This window comes from Pinus tabuliformis, chromosome 8 (assembly GCF_031772625.1).
Source record: "Pinus tabuliformis cultivar Carrire ecotype Pingquan chromosome 8, CPIR1, whole genome shotgun sequence".
Taxonomy (NCBI): Eukaryota; Viridiplantae; Streptophyta; class Pinopsida; order Pinales; family Pinaceae; genus Pinus; species Pinus tabuliformis.
Genome location: NC_142294.1, coordinates 1,285,275,820 through 1,285,288,837, shown reverse-complemented (window position 1 = coordinate 1,285,288,837; position 13,018 = coordinate 1,285,275,820). Strand labels below are relative to the sequence as shown.

The 13,018-nt window shown below is 34.6% G+C and overlaps 1 non-coding gene across 1 annotated transcript; it reads right to left on the bottom strand.

Moving 5' to 3' along the window:
• Nucleotides 1-12,525: 12,525 nt before the first annotated feature.
• TRNAA-UGC (transfer RNA alanine (anticodon UGC)) lies at nt 12,526-12,597 on the bottom strand. Its single transcript has one exon. It is a non-coding gene; the product is annotated as a tRNA-Ala (tRNA).
• Nucleotides 12,598-13,018: the final 421 nt, after the last annotated feature.

Genomic DNA, 13,018 nt, shown 5'->3' with positions numbered 1-13,018 from the left:
TTTGCATAGTGCCCATATTTTTTTACAATAATAACATTGGACATTGGATTTTTCATACCTTTGTCCTTGAGCATGATGTTGTGCACTTTGTTGACTGCTGCCTTGGCCTTGGTTCTGATTTGGATTGCTGCATCTTCCTTGTGCATTTGCTCGACTGTTTCTGCCACCTCTGTTTTGGTTTCTGCCTCTTCCTCTCTTGTTTCCCCTGCCTTGACCTCTTCCTCTTCCAAAGGACATCTGGGTCTTAAAGGCATGTTCTAGAGATGAGTTTTCATTTCTACTCAATCTCTGCTCATGTGTTATCAGTGATGCATGTAGTTCATCAACCGAGAAATTTGTGAGATCCTTTGTCTCTTCTATGGTGGTGACAATCACATCGAACTTTTAGGGTAGGACTCTCAATAGTTTCTCCACAATCCTCCTTTCTTCAAGAATCTCTCCATGAGACCTTATCTCTGTGACCAGACCAATCACTTGTGTGAAGAATGAGTCAATATTGTCTGACTCCTTCATACATAGATTCTCAAAATCTCTCCTCAGCAACTGTAGTTTTGCTTTCTTCACTTTCTCCATGCTTTGATAGGCTCCCTTGAGAGTTTGCCATGCTTCTTTGGATGTCTTGGCTGCTGCTATCCTTGGAAACACACTCTCGTGCACTGCTTGATATAAGAAGAGGAGGGCTTTAGAATCCTTCTTCTTATAGCTCTTCAATAGATCTTTCTCTGCCTTAGTTAACCTATTAAACTCATTTTCATCTACTAGTTCTTCAAAACCATCTTCAACTAATTCCCATAAGTCTTGGGAAGCAAAAAGGGCTCTCATAGTTATTGCCCAGTAGTCATAGTTTTTCCCATTAAATTGTGGGAGCTGGGTATTACAGATACCCATGCTAGTGCTGGTGCTGGAGCCAGCTATTCTTGCACTCTTAACTATGCTTCAAAATACTTGACTGTGTATTTAAAAATCACTGAGTTTCTTCAACAGCAACACACAAAAAAAGCTTGAGAAATACCTTGGATCTTTCTTAACTGAGTCTTCACTCTGTTGGAGAAGCTGCTGCAGCTAGAAATCCTTCCTTCAGCTTCTTTGACACCTTCAAAGAGCCTGGACAAGCTCTGATACCATGTTGGGAATTTCTGATAAGTCCAAACACAAAAGACTGAACAGAACAGAGGATAATGCTCTGTTTTTGCACAGGATCTCAACACAGGGAAGCTAAACTTGATTGCTGGAGAATAGAGTTTCAGATGCACAATAAAACCTTTGTATTCAATAATAAAATCAACAGTTACAAAAGGATCTTCCTCTTAATAGAGGGATTAAACCAGGAACACTTCAGTTCCACACAAAAAATTACTCTGTCTCTGTTTGCAAAAATGTTACACTGCTGTGTGTAAAATTTCTTACATTCACTGCTGTAAAAAAATCCCTTTTGTTTCATTCATGCTGCTGCGTCTCTTCACATCACATTCTTTCTTTGCATACAAATTTTCTTTACACTGCTATGTAATTTTTTACTCACGCGCTGCTGCGTGCTTCCCTTGCATTACAATGAACAACTAAAAAACTTCTTCACACTTCTGCGTATGTTTCATTACATTTGCACATGTAGCAAAAAAAAAAAAAAAACATATGATATTACATTACCCTATACTATACCCCTGTGAGTTTAAAAAACAATAAAATTAAAAACATTACCAACATTTACTGACCCACAGTAAATACTCATTAAATGTTTTACTGATAAAAGCTGGCGGTCAAAATCAAAACTTTCACTTCACGTAAGTTCATGTTGCAGGCTTGTTCACAACCGTAGATCTAATCCGACGGCTAACAACAATATCGCATGGCCCTTTTCATTTGAACTTTATGCTCCGATGAAAAGCTGTTTTGAAAATCTGATGTGGACGCATGTCAATCGATGATTGTTATCGCTGTCGTTTGAGAAAATACTACCATTGCAAGAAAGGCGGTGCGATGGAAGTACTGGTGGTTTTGTGAAATAATTATGCGGCAGGTTGAAATTACAATTTCAAAAAAACAGGAGCTCTTGGGGCTCAAATCGCACGTGACAAATGCTATTTGCGTTACGAGGTTTTTGAAATTTTCAACACTTCCGCTCTCTCCTCAACACCCCAAAGCGAATGTCCTAGTTTGCCAGGTATCTTCCTTCATACAGTCAACAATAATAAGGAGTATATAGTAGCTCTGTAACGTTTTCATTTTCCCCAACTAAAGCATAGCTAATTTACTGAGATTTCTTGTGCAAATTCGCAGCAAGCAAAACTGGCAGCGATATCTTGTCGAGAAAGGGCCCTCCAACATCCAGTATTTTCTTTCACATATCTTGCAATGATTAGGGTTATATTTTTTTTGTAAAGATTTCATTTTAGTGAATTAAAACACTATTTACTGAGATGTCATGAGAGCGTTTGCAGAAGGCAAAGGTTCTTGGGATAAGACTCGGCGTAATAGGTGCGGTCATTGGATTTACTGCAACCATTGGCCTTTGGATGTGGTGTATCTCATCTAGCCGAAAAATTCGGGACCGGATTTCTGGAATCCAATGTCCTGAAATTGTTCTTTAATATTTCAGTGTTATGACGCAAGATGCGGCTGAATTGTGTGTCTTGTGAATTGTTTCTCTATTCCTTTACTGCATGAATATATACATACCCTCATGTTACTATTTTTGCACAGAAGCAATCATATCTGAAACTATTATCAATCCGGAGCTCATTTTCAAGTACGATATTTTGAGAGAAGCTACTTCTAACTTTGACATAGAGAACAAGCTTGGCTAAGGAGGTTCTGGATGTGTCTTTAAACTGAGCATCTAACATCAACTTAACAATTTATTCCATGAAGTATCCAATGAGAAATCATATATTATAAAATTAGTTCGACTAACGATACATTAAATGAACAGGGGGGTCTACCGAACGGCCGAGAGGTCGTAGTTAAGCGACTAAATCTAGGTTCACAGCAAGGCGAAACTGAGTTTCTGAATGAAACAAATCTCATCAGTAGTGTTCAGCATAGGAATCTAGTGAAATTGGTTGGTTGCTCCGTTGAAAGCTCAGAAAGACTACTTGTTTACGAATTCCTCCCAAACGGCAGTCTTGACAAGCTTTTAGTTGATCTCTTCTCGTCCTCTCATGTTGGGCCTATTTTATTGGAGTTTACTTCTAAGTTCTATAATTAGTTAATTCTTTTACTATAACTGGATCATTGTTTGTAGATACAACAAAACGACATTTACTTGACTGGAAAGAGAGGTATAAGATCATTGTTGGAACAGGGCGTGGGTTGGCATATCTCCACAAGGAATTTGAGATTCGGATCATTCACAGAGATATTAAAGCAAGCAATATTTTACTGGATCATAAACATAGACGCAGAATAGCAGATTTTGGCTTAGCTAGACTCTTTGTGGAGGATCAGAGCCACGTTAGCACTAGAGTTGCAGGGACTATGTAAGAGTTCTCTCTACCGTTCTGTCTCTCGAGGTCCATACCATCATTTAATAAATTACAATGTAACACGAACAAATTACGATTCATACATCCGAATACTGATCATATCATTTTGAGACGGATAAAATTATATCGAGATTTCCCTACATATGTTATTGTGCAGAGGCTACATGGCCTCGGAGTACGCTTTACGTGGACAGCTGACGGAAAAAGCAGATGTATTTAGCTTTGGAGTGCTTCTCCTTGAGATTATTGTTGGAAAACATTAGTAATTCCAACCACCAACATTAAATGCCGCGTCTAGCTTCTTTTGGAGGATTTGGCGGAAGTCTCAAGAGCTAGATAGCTTCCTGAAGAAGTCACCGACTCCAGAAACTTCTTCTCTGTATATAAAAATCCTCTTTGGCAATCAAATCAGGCAAGTGTGTTCTGTGTTTTGTGTCCATTTCTGAGTTCTGCTCTCTCTGTTTTGGTATAAGAGCGAGGTGAGGTTGATTACTGAGAGAAGGTTCCTGTTTGTGAGCAATCAGATCGAGAGTAAGAGATCGTTGCGTAAGAGATCAGTGTGCTGAGAGGTGTTAAAAAAAAGGGGTCTCCAGTGTGCTGAGAGGTGTTAAAAAAAAGGGGTCTCCAGAGAGACCGCTGTGTGGAAGAGTGATATGGACGAAGAACCGTGTGTGAGTTTTTGGCTACTGTAAAGTTGCAATACGTTGCTGTGTGGAAGGGCGATCTGGACAAAGGACCGCGTGTGAGTTTTTTTTTGCTGCTGTAAAGTTGTGTGTAAGAACCTGTTGCTCTGAAGTTGTGCGTAAGTTTGTGCTGGTGCAAAGGAGTGGTTCATGAGGCTCATTAGAGGGAGCTGAATCGCTAAGAACATCTGTTCGAGTTGGGAAAGGCTGCCAATCTGTCGGGTCCGTGCAAGGTCACGATTTTCATTGACTAGATTCATCCTTTTAGTTAAGGCGGACACATGAAATTTATATGCGTGGAATTATAGAAGTTCTTTATGCAGTTTTATCTCTGTAGCTGGTGTTTTTTCTTGATATGGTTTTTCGCGGTATGGTTGACAAGTGGTTATAATCTGGAAGATCCTGTATCGTTCCCGTTTTGTTGCTTACTCTAATTTTGTATATGGTTAAATCCTTATTATAGAATTAAATTGATAATTGATGATGTTCATTGTTTAGATTAAAAAAAAAGAAAAAAGAAGAAGAAGGAGGAGGACATATTATCCAATGATATTGGATAAAATTTTATGATTTATGCTTGAGGGTTTATATTTGTGAAAATTATCAATTTTTATGGTGATTGGTACGGTGAAAATAAGTAACATGGCTAATGTATTGGCAGAATCTTATTTATCTGACTCTAACAAGTTAGACGGTGAAAATTATGTAAATTGGAAGTTTAAGTTGCAGAGTTTGATGGAAGGCAACAATACATGGGCGATTGTGTCTGGAGCTGAAGTTAAGCCAGTGTCCCCTCAAGCCACATATGCTGCAATTCAAGATTGGGAGCGACGGGAAAACAAAGCAAATGTGCTTTTGTTGATGACGGTTAAGGACAACATTATTCCACACATTAGAGAGTGCAAAACATCCAAGGAGACATGGGACACTCTCAAAAATTTGTATGAGACAAAGACTACAAATTGAATATTGTATTTAAAGAATAAGCTTCTTTCAATTAAGATGGAAGAAAATGAAAGTGTTAGTGATTTTATTTCTAGAATTAAAGATCTAAAGGATAAATTAGGTGACATTGGTGAATCGATATCTAGTACAGACTTGGTTACTGTGACATTAAACGGAATGCTTGATGAATATCAAATGTTTATCACTGGTCTTTCAGCTAGAGAGAAAGCTCCTACTTTTGATGAGTTGGCAGGTATACTTATGCATAAAGAAGAGCGGAGAAGAAGCCTTAAACAGAAATCTCCCAATTCAGATTTGGCATTGATGGCCAAAGGGAAGCAATCCTTCAAAGGCAAACAGTGGGAGAAAAAGAAAGGCAAAAAGCCACAGGTAAAATCATTTCAAGGTACATCATTACCAAGGACAAGTGCCAAATCAAGTAGAGATGATGTGTGTTATTATTGTGGAAAACCTGGTCATTTTGCTAAGAATTGCATGAAAAGAAGGTCTGATCAATTTAAACAAAGAAGGCATTCAGGAAATTATGTTGATAGAGATGAAGCAATTAGTCATGACTTTAGCAATCTTAAATTGTTTGTGTCCAGTGTTGCTTTATTAGCAGAAACTAATGATGATAATGCTTGGTTTATAGATTCTGGTGCATCAATCCATATGTCATGCAAAAGAGATTGGTTTAATACTTATCATGAGATTAATAATGGTGAACACATCTATTTAGGAGATAATAGATCACATGAAATTAAAGGATATGGTGATATAAGTGTTATGATATCTAATTGACAAGAAAAACAAATTCAAAATGTGGCGTATGTTCCAGGATTAAAGAAGAACTTAATTTCAGTCTCTACTATCACAGATCAACATTTAAAAGTTGAATTTGTGAAATCACATTGTTTGGTAAAGGATGTGCAGGACAACTACAAGTTTGTTGCAAAAGGAATGAGAGTTGGAGGCTTATACAAGTTGGATGCAATGAAGAATGGGCATCAAGTTTTGGCATCAACAAGCATGTCAACTATAGAGCTTTGGCATCAAAGGTATGGACACTTAAATCATAATGACCTAATGTTACTACAAAATAAACTGATGGTAGAAGGTCTTCCAATTATTAAGGGTGAACACTTTGAATGTGAAGGTTGTGCACTAGGAAAACAACATAGGGAAGAATTTCTTGTGCATGAAAATAGAAGAAAACGTGAAATACTTGAACTAGTGCATACTGATGTATGTGGTCCAATGCAAACTAAGTCACTTGGTGGAGCATATTACTTTCTTATATTTATTGATGATAGCACTAGATACACCTGGGTGTACTTTATAAGAAACAAAAGTGACGTGTTTGAATACTTTAAAGAATTCAAGAGTATGGTTGAAAAGCAAATAGGAAAGAGCATTAAAATTATTCGATCAGATAAAGGTGGTGAGTACACTTCAGGAGCTTTTATCAAATATTGCAAACAAAATGGAATTATGCAACAATTTACAGTACCACATACACCTCAACAAAATGGAGTAGCTGAGAGAAAGAATAGAACATTAGTTGAATGTGCTCGTAGTATGTTAAAAAGTAAAGGACTTTCTAATAGTTTTTGGGCTGAAGCCATTAACACAGCTGTATATCTTAAAAATAGAAGCCCTACTAAGTATCTTGAGCACAAAACACCATTTGAAGCATTTTATGATTTTAAACCTAAAGTTAGTCATTTAAGGATATTTGGATGCAAGGCCTTTGCTCATATTCCTAAAGAAGATAGGAGAAAGTTAGATGCCAAAGCCATCAAATGTATTTTTATTGGATATTGCACTGATCAAAAAGCATATAAAATGTATGATCCAAGTACTCACAAGGTCTTTGCAAGTAGAGATGTAATATTTCATGAGCATGTAGATAAACAAATAAAAGAAGATGAACATAATATATGGCAGTCTCCTTATGAAAGCTTTAAGGAAGAAGAAGAAGTTGTGGAATCAACTCAAGTTCAAGAACTCATGGATATTCCAAAAGACACATCAAGGAATCAAAGTCCACAAAGAAGTGATGAAGGCACTCCACAGAGAAGAAAAGGAGAAGGTACTCTACAAAGTAATGAACCTCTAAGAAGGTCAATACGACAGATTCAAGCCCCCATCAAGTATAAAGATTATGCTTTAATGTCTCAAGTAATGACTGTTTTTGAGCCCTTAAATTATGAATGAGCCAAAAATCATAAAGAATGGATGGAAGCTATGAAAGAAGAATATGACTCTATAATGAAAAATGAAACTTGGGAATTAACAGAATTACCTGAAAGTAAAGTCCCTATAGGATCAAAATGGTTGTACAAGACAAAATTTAATGCAGATGGTAGCATAGACAAGTATAAGGCAAGATTGGTTGCAAAAGGTTATTCACAAAAAGAAGGTATAGATTATGAAGATACCTTTGCTCTGGTTGCAAAAATGAATACAATCAGAATAATGATAGCATTAGCAACTAAATATGATTGGAAGTTACATCAATTAGATGTAAAGTCATCTTTTCTAAATGATGACTTAAAAGAAGAAATCTATCTTGTTCAACCAGAAGGATTTGTAAAGAAGGGTCAAGAACATCTTGTATGCAAGTTAAAAAAGGCCTTATATGGACTAAAACAGGCCCCCATCAGGGAAAATTTTAAGAACCCCCCCTAAATTTATAAATATAATAAATGGGCGAATCTCCATGGTATATAGGAAAAATGAAAGGCGATTTTATCAATAATATAATATGTATATATAATTTTTTGGCGAATCTCTCACCAGGCATGGCGAATATTTTACTCAATTATAAAATCTTGTAAGATCTTGGTGAGTCTTTCACTAAATAATAAAACTTTGTAAAGTCCTATTGAATCTTAGCATAGGCTACATGCTGGTTTAATTCCCCCATTTAAATAGGCTACATTCCAGGTGAATACCATGGGTCAATACCATGTGCCATTTTGGTGAATACCATGGGTCAATACCATGTGCCATTTTTATTTTTATTAATTCTAATATTAGGGTTAATAATGGTTTTTTGCATGGTATTAATAACAATTTAGTCCATGGTATTTGTCCCATAGTATTTTGGCCATAGGTTTCACCTAAATATAACCCATTTTTTGAGTGTTCATAAATATAAGGTGACTTATGGAGTAAATATAAAAAAATGTTTTATTTGTTTACCATACCTCTCGTTTATTTATATTTTTTATTAATTTACCATACCTCTTTTACAAATATGGTATTTGGCCCATAGGATTCACTTAAATAAAACCTCTTTCTTGAGCCTTCATAAATAGAACGAGGGTTATGGACTAAATATAAAAAGAGGTTTTATTTATTTACGGTACGTCTAGTTTATTTATATTTTTATTTATTTACCATACCTTTTGAGTAAGTATAAAAAGACGTTTTATTTATTTACCATACCTCCACTTTACTTATATTTTTATTTGTTTACACCCTTACATGTATATAAGGTGACTTATGGAGTAAATATAAAAAATGTTTTATTTATTTACCATACCTCTCATTTATTTATATTTTTATTAATTTACCATACCTCTTTTATAAATATGGTATTTGGCCCATAGGATTCACTTCAATAAAACCTATTCTTGAAAATCGGCGAATGGATTCACTTAAATAAAACCTATTCTTGAAAATGGGCGAATGGAAGGTTGTAAGTCCTAATTTCAAGGGCTAAATTTACCTTTTTTACCCTCTCCCTTAAAATAAGGTGGGCTATTTGAGGTGATTTGTAAAAATGTACTATGATACAAAATATTCGCCCACTAAAAATTTAAAACCCCTTGATTTCGCCAAAGGGCCAACATTCACCCCTAAAATTATCCTTGGCCCCCATATATTGATATCAGAAAATCGACAAATTCTTCTTTCAGCAAAAATTTAAAAAAAGTAAAAATGATCCTAATTTGTATGTCAAGACAGATAGAAATGGGGATATAGTATTACTCTCTATATATGTTGATGATCTAATAATAATAGGGAGTGCTGATAAATTAATTATAGATATAAAAATAAATTTATCACAGGAATTTGAGATGAAGGATCTTGGTGAGATGCACTACAGTCTAGGTCTTGAAGTATGGAGAGGTGATGGAAGAACCTTAATCACACAAAGCAAATATACAAATGAAGTACTAAAGAGATTTCATATGAATGGATGTAAAGTAGTGAGTACTCCATTGGAACAAAATATCAAATTAAGAAGTGATGATGGAACAAAAGAGGTAAGTGGAACATTGTATCGACAATTAGTGGGAAGTCTGAATTATCTCACTACCACTAGATCAGACATCGCTTATGCAGTAAGCATACTTAGTCAATTCATGGCTAAGCCTCATGAAAGCCATTGGATAGCTACAAAAAGGGTCCTTCGATATTTAAAAGGAACTATCAATTTTGGTATTGAATATACTAATGCTTGTAATGTTGAATTGATAGGTCATTCTGATTTTCACTGGGCTGGAAATCTAGATGACAGGAAATCCACCACTGGATGCGTCATCAATATAGGATCAAGAGCTATATCATGGAGTAGTAAGAAACAAACAATGGTTTCCTTGTCATCAACTGAAGCAGAATATAAAGCATTATGTAGTGGCACCTGTGAAGCTATATGGCTCAGAAGAATACTTGAAGATGTTGGTGAAGGTCCACAAAAACCTACAGTGATCAGATGTGATAATCAAAGCACCATCAAACTGGGGAACAATCCTATATGTCATCCAAGGTCAAAACATATAGACACACAATATCATTTTGTAAGAGAAAAGGTCCAATCAAAAGAAATTTCTCTTATATATTGTAATACAAATGATAATGTAGCTGACATATTCACTAAGCCTCTTGGGAAGACAAAATTTGAGTTTTGTAGAAGTAAGTTATGTGTTGTAGAAAATCAAGATTATATTGTAAGCCTAGCTGAGACTTAGACCAACAGGCATGACAATTAAGAGTATGTTTACAGTGTCTTATATATTGTGCTATAGTATATTTGTCATATGGTTGGAATTAAGGGGGAGTGTTGGAAAACATTAGCAATTCCAACCACCAACATTAAATGCTGCGTCTAGCTTCTTCTGGAGAATTCGGTGAAAGTCTCAAGAGCTAGATAGCTTCCTGAAGAAGCCACCGACTCAAGAAACTTCTTCTCTGTATATAAAAACTTTCTTTGGCAATCAAATTAGGCAAGTGCATTCTGTGTTTTGTGTCCATTTCTGAGTTCTGCGCTCTCTGTTTATTATAAGCGGAAGAAAGAATCAGAGTTCCGCTGAAGATGACTTTCTCATCGAAAGGGTATGGTTCATGTGGATCCCATATTTTTCTAAATCTCTTTGCAATATTATTAATCCCCTGTTAACTGAAGTTGTTTTTGTTGATGTTGGCCAATCACCAGACATGGAAATTGTATCAAGCAGATAGGGCTTTAGAAGTTATGGATCCTACATTGGAGGGTAGTTATTCGAGGGAGGAAGGGATTCAAGTGATTAAAATTGGTCTTTTGTGTATGCAAGCAGCTACAATGTTGGGCCCTTCAATGTCGTGGGTGGTGTGGATGCTGACAAATGATGGAGAACATTTTCTGTCGCCCACAAAGCCAACTTTTGTAGATGTGGAGAGTGTGGCCGCCCCTCCCCCGACACGTCCGGATGTCCATTCTGAAGCTACCACTCCTTCATCTAGCATTCTGGAGCCCAGGTGAATATGAGCCAATGCTCCAGAGTTTCTCCAATTCCATATATTGTTGGCCAGCATTATGGTCTCCCTATATTACATCAAACACTCCGAAACAATCTTCACTTAGACCTTAATTAGGGATTATGGATGCCAGGATTGAAATTTTTAGCAACCTCACTGTCCCCCATTCCAATCGGACTGAAAACTGCAGAATGTGTATCAAATGAATTCAAAGCTTTAAAAAAACACGAAGCATCTAAACAATCTCGTGGGACATCCAGATCCAAATGTCGTTTGTTTTTCTAAAGAATTTTGGTTACAAAATCTAATTGGGATTGTCATTATGTTAAACTTGTGAGTTTTACAATGGTTATTTTTGTAAATATAGGTCTATCATTTATTTTCGAAAAAAATATCAAATTTTTTAAATATAAGTCTCAAGTTTTTAGTATATATATTAACTAATATAACTATATTAAGAATATTAATATGATTGAGATAATTGAAAGTTTTATTTGTATTTACATTGATAAATATATAACAATATATATATATATATATATAAAAACAAAAGTATTGAAGCATATTCTCTTGAAAATTAATCTAAGCCGTCAATTAAAAAAAAAAAATCTTCATCTATTATAAATTAAAATAAATAACCTTGAAAAAAATATCAAACAATATAAATTATCAATCCTAAAATTAAGTTAAACTTCAAAATTTAATTATTATTATTATTTTTCTTAAATAATATTTAAAAAAATATAAAAATCCATAAATATAAGTCTAAGCCTAGCTGCCCATATCAAATATCAGATATCGAACTTGTAAATTGGATAAATCCCTTCACAAATGTGTTTCATACTTGTAATTAGTACATTTAAATATGTACTATCCATGTAATTAGTAATTTAGCAAATTTAAATATGTAATTTATTACATTTACTATCGAGTAGCTGAAAATATAAGACTAAAGGAGATGGGAAAATATAAGACATAGGAGAGATCTAAGTACTTATATAGAATATCAAACATTGCAAATCATTAGTCTTATTTTTCAAGGTGTAAATACTATCGAGCAGGTGAAAATATAAGACTAACGGAGATGCGAAAATATAAGACATAGGGAGATCTAACTACCCATAAAGAATATAAAATATTGCAAATCATTGGTCTTATTTTGAAGGTGTAAATTGGATAAATCTTTTGACAAGTTTTAAACATAAGAGTTCTAAATACATATTATTCACACTACTATATAGAGGGTGGTTTCAAAACAATATTTTAAATATTTTTTTAGTAAATTGTTTTAATTTGAGATATAATTAAAAAAAAAACAATATTTTAAATATTTTTTTAGTAAATTGTTTTAGTTTGAGAAGAAAAAAAAAAAAAAAAAAAAACTTATAAATTGTTTTAAATATTGTCTTTAAGTTAGTGTCTCAAATTATTGTCTTAAAAAATTGTTTCTATAAAGACAAATATAGAACACAAGTATTATTGTATTTTAAAAGACAATTCATTTTTGTCTCTCAAAAGACTATAGCTACAATTAAAGACATATTGTCTCTATGGAGACACTATGTCTTTAATCCCAGTTATTGTCTCTCTAGAGACAATAAAAAAATCGCTTTAAAAACAAAATATGGAATGTAATTTTTTTTGTTTCTTCAGTGATTAATTCATGTTAGGGCATGATGGAATTGAACCACCAACCTCCTTCTTGCAAGGCAGGCGCTCTTCCATTGAGCTAACACCCTTAAAGAAATGTGTTATCTTGATCGAAAGAGATAAAATCAATGAGCCAAAATGTGCCATCATATTAGTGAAGAAAAACTATGTTATCTGTTCCTACATGACAAATTTCAGATAAAGGAAGTTGTCCCAACTACTTTCTCACAAAATATTTTGCATGTAGAAAAAATTCCTCCCAAGTGATCAAAGCATGTGTCATGTAATAACTACTTTCTCACAAACTCTTTTGCATCTATAATAAATTCCTCCTAAGTGTTCAAAGCATGTTTCATGTAATAAGTGACTGCGGTACTTAAATTAAAAGTCATACAAGATTACAAGGAAAATAGAAAAACATAAACCTCACATGAATGTAGCCAAGAAACAAGGGGTTAATGTAATCATGAATGGCGGTTCCCCAGCTAATATGTCAAAACAAATTTCAAT